Consider the following 6,587-nt stretch of genomic DNA (forward strand, 5'->3'; position numbering starts at 1 on the left):
TTGCCCATCACCATGCTTTGAATTCTTCCTTTTCCCCTTCACCTTGTTTGAAATGTCACTTTTATCATAAACTAAAGTTTCCTTGATATTTGCACTGTTTATTCTATCACACGCATTTTCTGATTTTTATCAAATAGTAAACCTTTTAGACATACTGAAATTTCAAAATATATTGCATTACATAGTAGTTTTCTCAGTTTTAAAATATTTTCAAAATTTTCTTAAGTAGTCTTACGTGTGATTTTCTGCCTGAATTTTCATATCACGTTAAAGCACCTCAAATATTGCAAATGCTATTTATTGTGATTATACTAAATGTGTAGGTCTCAGGGTAATTTTGAACATAGAAAGATTTGGGAGACTACAAATTTATTGACTTTATTTGTGATAGAGTATGAGGCAAAGCTCCAAAGCTCCTACTATTCCATACACTGGAATAAACAAGATGAAGGTAAGATTCAGAATAATGGTAAATGGTGCTGTTCCAGTGAATCATGTGTACTATGAAGAATGGAGTCATTAGATCCCTGAGAAAGTTAGCTCCAAAACGTGTAAAGCAATGACTGAGCATCATGGGACTAAAAACGACTTTATCAGTGGGTATGAAGCTTTCATGTTTCCTTCCTCTGAAAACATGAAGAATGCCACAAATTAATCCAAGGAATTGCAATTGTTGTTAACAACTCCCAAACCAAAGTAAGACAAGGTTTCCAGTTTCTTTGAAAATAACTATCTCTGTGGTTCACTGTTAATCCCCGGGGCAAACCACATTTCCTATCCATAGCTGGCACTAAATAAATAATGATAAAATGACAAATTAATTTCCCTGAATTCTGCTTATGACACTACACTATCATCCTACTGGTATTTCTTCAGATTCAAGTCACTTTTTGTTCTGTCAAAATCTAAAGGACCAGTTCACCAGTTGCTTGGAAGCACAGAACTTGTGGTTTTTTTCTGCTGACCAAAGTTTGGGAATTGTAGCCTTGTTACATTTTCTTTATAAACTATTTAAGTTATTCAAATAACTAGGAGGATAAGAATTAAAATGAAGGGGGAGTTTAAGGGAAAAGTTTTAATTTCATTGAATTATTCAGACATTCCTATTAATAATAGAAATGAAGGAAAGGAGTCTATCTTATGTCAATGTGGCGCTTGAACTGAATGACTCTTTAGAAAATCACTATCAGAATTACTAAATGATTTTGTAAAGGCAGACTTTTATTGAAGTGTAATTTTCCAACAGTTGTCTCTTGGATTAGATCGACATAATGTGATCTAGACTGGCACAGCACCTTCACCCTGAAATATCTCAAGGTAGTTTCTGATGAAGAAAAAAAACTGGTCTGTCTTAGGAGACAAAGCTTATTCTTCCAGTAGGAGGGCATATTTTAAATTCAAGCACTCTCTATGTGAAGATGAACCACTAAATAGGAAAAGGAAAATTTAGAAAATTCAGAATGCACTCAGACATTTTTAGATCTTGGACTGATATCTTTGATAGGCCATGTAGATTAATTAGGTCCCATTTCCATTTTAAAATTCATTTTATATTATTTTTGTAAGGAAAGTAAAGCTTGAAATGTGTTAACATCCCCTCAGAGACTGATCATTACATGGGGAGCAAGATTTTGATGAATTAAGAGGAAAGTGAATCAGAAATTTCCCCCTGCACAGTCAATAAAAGTAGCTCTTTGGGTAAAATACATTTTAGATTTTATTGAAAAAGAAAGTACAACCTCCAAATGTGAAAATACACTATTATAAAAAATTTTGACAATCTTTTCTTTTTCTATGGAAAAGTGATTTAGAAGTTTTCATATTTACTTTAAGGTAAAATAAAATTTCATAACAAAATAAGAGAATAAGAATACATTACATGTCATCTTTAAAGTATTTGCTCAAGGTACAAGATACAGGCAAAAAATTTCCCCAGTATTAACACAAAGCTTTCTTTTAACTAAGAGACTTTAATAGTATATCTGACTTGCATTTCTTCCCTTTTCCCTACTGTTCTTAAGTCTTTCACTTATCCAAGTTCTTTTTCCTTTTGAATGATTTCTTCCCATTTCACAATATCTATTATACCTTTTAAACTTTATTTACTCCTTATGCTTCTCACACAAGGGAGACCATGATGTTTACACATGTGAGTCTGATTTGACTTATGAGTATGATCTCAAGTTACTCCATTTACCTGTAAAAGTCTCAAGTTTATCCTTCTTTGTGGCTTACTAGAACTCCATTGTATAAAAATACCATATCTTTTTATTAAGTTTTTCAGTTGATGGGAAATTGGACGGTTTCCAAGTTTTAGTTACTAAAAATTGTGCTGCTATAAATATGGGTACACATATATTGCTGTGATATGTTATTAATTCTTGTTGGAAGATATCCATAAAGGGAATAATTGAGTGGAATGAGACTTCTAATCCTAGTTTTTTGAGGGATCTTCACACTGATTTTCACAGTGGTTGCACCAGCCTCCACTCCACCAACAGAGGAGATGGGTTCCTTTTCCCCCAAAGCCCCAGCAGCATTTGTTTTTTGTTGGTTTCTTGATGATAGCCATCTTTTCTGGGGTGAGATGGAATTTCAGTATTATTTTAATTTGCATTTCTCCAATGACTGGTGATGTTCAACATTTTGTCATATATTTACTTGCAATTTGTATTTCTTTATCTGATAAATGTGTATTCTACTCAGAGGCTCATTTTTTGATTGGGTCTTTGGATTTGGAGATTCTGATTATTTTCAGTTCTTTGGATGATCCAGATAGAAGTTCTTTGTTTGAGGGGCAATTGGCTAAAATTTCTTCTTAATCTGTGGGTTGTCTTTTCACTTTGTTGATATTTCTTTTAATGTGTGAAAGCTGTTTAACAAGATGAGGTCAGAGTTGGTGATTCACTAAAGTGTTTGCTGCGCAGTCTGGGTTTTGTTCATGAGCTCCCTACCTACACCTATGTCTTGAAGATTCTTACCTACATTTTCTTCCGGTAGATTTAGTGTTTCTATTTTAATATTTAGATCCTTGATCCATTTTGACTTTAATACATTATAATATCCAGGGGTGTAATTTTACTCTTCAGCATGTCAAGAGCCAGTTTTTCCAGCACTATTAAAAAAGAATTTCTTCCAGTGAACATGTTTGCCCCTTTTTCAAAGATTCTGAACTGAGTGTGTTGATATTATGTCTGCATCTTCTAGTATGTTCCACTGGTTGTCAGTTTTTTTTTTTTTACCAGTACTATGCTGATTTAATAATAGTAGCATTATAATATAATTTCAAGTATGGGATTGTGATGCTTCCTGCCTTTGTTGCCTGAGATTGCCTTTATTATTCTAGGTCTCTTCTGATTCCAGATAAATTTTTGGAATGTTTGTTCTAGTTCCATGATGTATGCTAATAGTTTTTTCATTGGGATTGCATTAAATTTGTATAGCAGTTTTGGGAGTATGGTCATTTTCACAATGTTGGTTTTTCCTATCCAAGAGTAAAGGATATCTTTTCATTTTCTGATACCTTCTTTGATCTCCTATTTTCAGAGTACTGAAATTTTCAATAAATAGATCCTTTACTTCCTTTGTTAGATACATTCCTAAACACTTCATTTTTGGGGGTCCTATTGTAAAGGTGTAGTCTCCCTAATTTTCTGGGGAAATGTCTGCTATTACTCTCTCAGTGAGTTTGTTGTTTGTGTACAGGAATGTTATTGGTTTTTGAGTGTTGACATAGTATTCAGCTATGCTACTGAATTTGGTTATTAAATCTAGAAGTCTTTTGGTGGAGTTTTTGGAATCTTGTTTGTAAAGTATCGTATTATCTGCAATTAAATATAAATTCTTCCTTTTTCATACTCACTGTTTTTATTTCTCATTCTTTTTATTTCTCCTCTCTGTCTAATTTCTCTGTCTACTGTGTTCAGAAATATGTGGAACAAGAATGGTGATAGTGGACATTCTTATCTTGTTCCTGATTCTGGAGTAAAAGTTTTCAGTTTTTGTCCATTTCTATGACATTTGTTGTTGATTTTTCATAGATAGTTTTTATCAGATTGAGATAAAGGCCACCTATTCTAATTTTGTGTAGAGCTTTTGTCATGAATGGGTGTTGAACTTTGTCAAAAGCTTTTTATGCATCTATTGACATGATCATATGATTTTTTATTTTAAAATTAAAAAGGAAAGAGAATAAAAATGATGATACAGAATTTCAAAACAGAATAATAAGGGCTTAACAGTGGTTACTATGTTACCTATTGTCTTCAAAGTAGTTTTTCAGATTACTACAAGTATGCATGAAAACACCTATCAAACAATGAAAGTACAAATCATTCTTTTTGTTGGGCTAGCAGAGATTACTAGTATAATTATCTCTCATGTATTATATATATGTAAACATATACATATATTCTTTTCCTTTCTTTTCCTCCTTTTTCTCAATCCAGTTGTTCTTTACCTTTTTAGCCATTTCCTCCTTTTCACTTTCACAGTATTTATTGAAAATTATGGATTCCAGTAATTCTTTATTTTTTTATACTAGGGAGACAAAAAAATATTCATCTATGCAACTCCGAAATATTTCACAATTGAGTATGATCTCAAGTTGCATTTAGTTACCATCAAAAGCCTTGAGATTATCCTTCTTTATAGTTAAGTAGCACTCCATTATATAAAAATGCCATATTTTCATGGTTAAATTCCTACTGTCTTATTTTGAAGTCCTGTATCATTTTAATTGTTTTTATTGTTCTATTCTTTGGATTTTTTTGGTCTTTTTTTTTTTTTATTGGTACCAGGGATCGAACTCACGACTGCCTGCTTGCAAGGCAGGCGTTTATGCTGCTGAGCTAAATCCCCATCCCCTTATTCTTTGTATTTATTATGTCATGGTGTAGGCAACTATTTTGAAGATAACAAGAGACCTTATGGTAGCTATTGTTGATTTCCTATTATCTTGTTTTGAAGTCCTTGTTACTTTCTCTGTTTTGTTTTGATTGGCTTTATTTTGTTTCATTTTGTTTGATTTTATTCTCTTTAAAATCAATCAATGAATCGATAGTACCATATCTTTCTTATCTATTCTTCAGTTGATGAACAAGCGACACCTGCTTTTTTCTGGATTCCTATGACATGGAATATTTTTTTCTCTCCTTTGACTTTCAGTCTACAAATTTCCTCTTGAATACAGCATATTGATGGACTTTGTTTCTTCCTGATTTTTAATTGGTGAATTCAGACCATTTACATTAATGATTATGTATTGGCTTGTCTTTGTCATGTTATTTTCCTGCTGTTGGTTCCCTAATATTTCCCTTTGTGTAACTGCTTGCCTTGCTTGATGATTTCTTTTTTTTTTTTAATTTTATTTAAGGAGAAAAGAAAAAAAAAACAGTGAAAGGGTACAAGTTATACAGATTTACAGAAGAAAAAAATGAACAGTAGGAAATCACTAGTTAATGGATTACATATTGCCATCTTAGAAATAATTGTTCAAGTCACAGGATTAAAGCTTGTAGAGTGGACATTCCAACAATGATACTGCAAACAGTTTTGTTCGATGATCCAATAAAACTCTGTGATATCATTTTCTATCTTATACACTTAAATATACATGCAGTTATATAGTTTAGAGCCCTTTCTTTTCCTCTCTTTTGTACAATGACTATTACACATTTTGGGTTTCATTGCTCCCATGGTTCTTATTTCTTTTTTGGAAGAGAGTAAAACCAAATGTGGCATAACAGAACAGAATCGGTCAAGTCAAAAGGGTGGACATAATAGATAATTTAAAAACATAATACAAGGTGATCAACAATGGTTACCATAATGCCTCCCGTTATCTCTAATAGAATTGCCTATATCATTAGTTATAATACAATTGAACAAAACCAACAAAACCAAAACATTGGAGACATTGTAGGTCTTCAAAAGTAGATAAAAGTTAACGAGAATGGGCGTTATAATGAATCTCATTATCTTCACAGCTGATGCCTAAACTTTCGAACCTGATACTATCCAGCAAAACAGAATAGGGGAACATCGGTCAAAAACAAGATGGTGAGAGTAATACAGGGCTTCAAATCGAGATAATAGAAAGTCAAAGTGGGTTACTATATTATATCCTGCTATTTTTTCCCTTTAATTAAACGGATAAAAATAAAAAAGTAAATAATGGAGTGGAGATTGAGAAAAAAGAGGGCATAACAGCGAAACAGCACAGATCAAAACATAACCATTTAAGCAGAACAGTGTTTCACCACCAGATAATTCCGACCCAAAAGTAGTTACCATATTGACTCTTTCCTTGAAGTCCTTGAGTACAACTTCGTATACTGTAGCATTAAGTATATCAAAACAATGTAAAACCATTTAAGAGAATAACAGCATTACAGAGTATTTAGAATCGACTAACAGAAAATGAACAATGGTTTCTGTGTAATCTCCTTGTCTTTAAAAGGTTTTTGCTTATACTATCGTACATAATAAAATCCAATAAGATACAACCTGTTTAGACCATTGGAGACAGAAGAACAAAAGCTAGATGAGGCTTCAAAACAAGATGATACTAAATCAGTATTACCTAT

The sequence above is a fragment of the Cavia porcellus genome, unplaced genomic scaffold (genome assembly GCF_034190915.1).
Source record: "Cavia porcellus strain 051 isolate PalLab524CR breed Dunkin Hartley unplaced genomic scaffold, mCavPor4.1 scaffold_1, whole genome shotgun sequence".
In the NCBI taxonomy this organism is placed as follows: domain Eukaryota; kingdom Metazoa; phylum Chordata; class Mammalia; order Rodentia; family Caviidae; genus Cavia; species Cavia porcellus.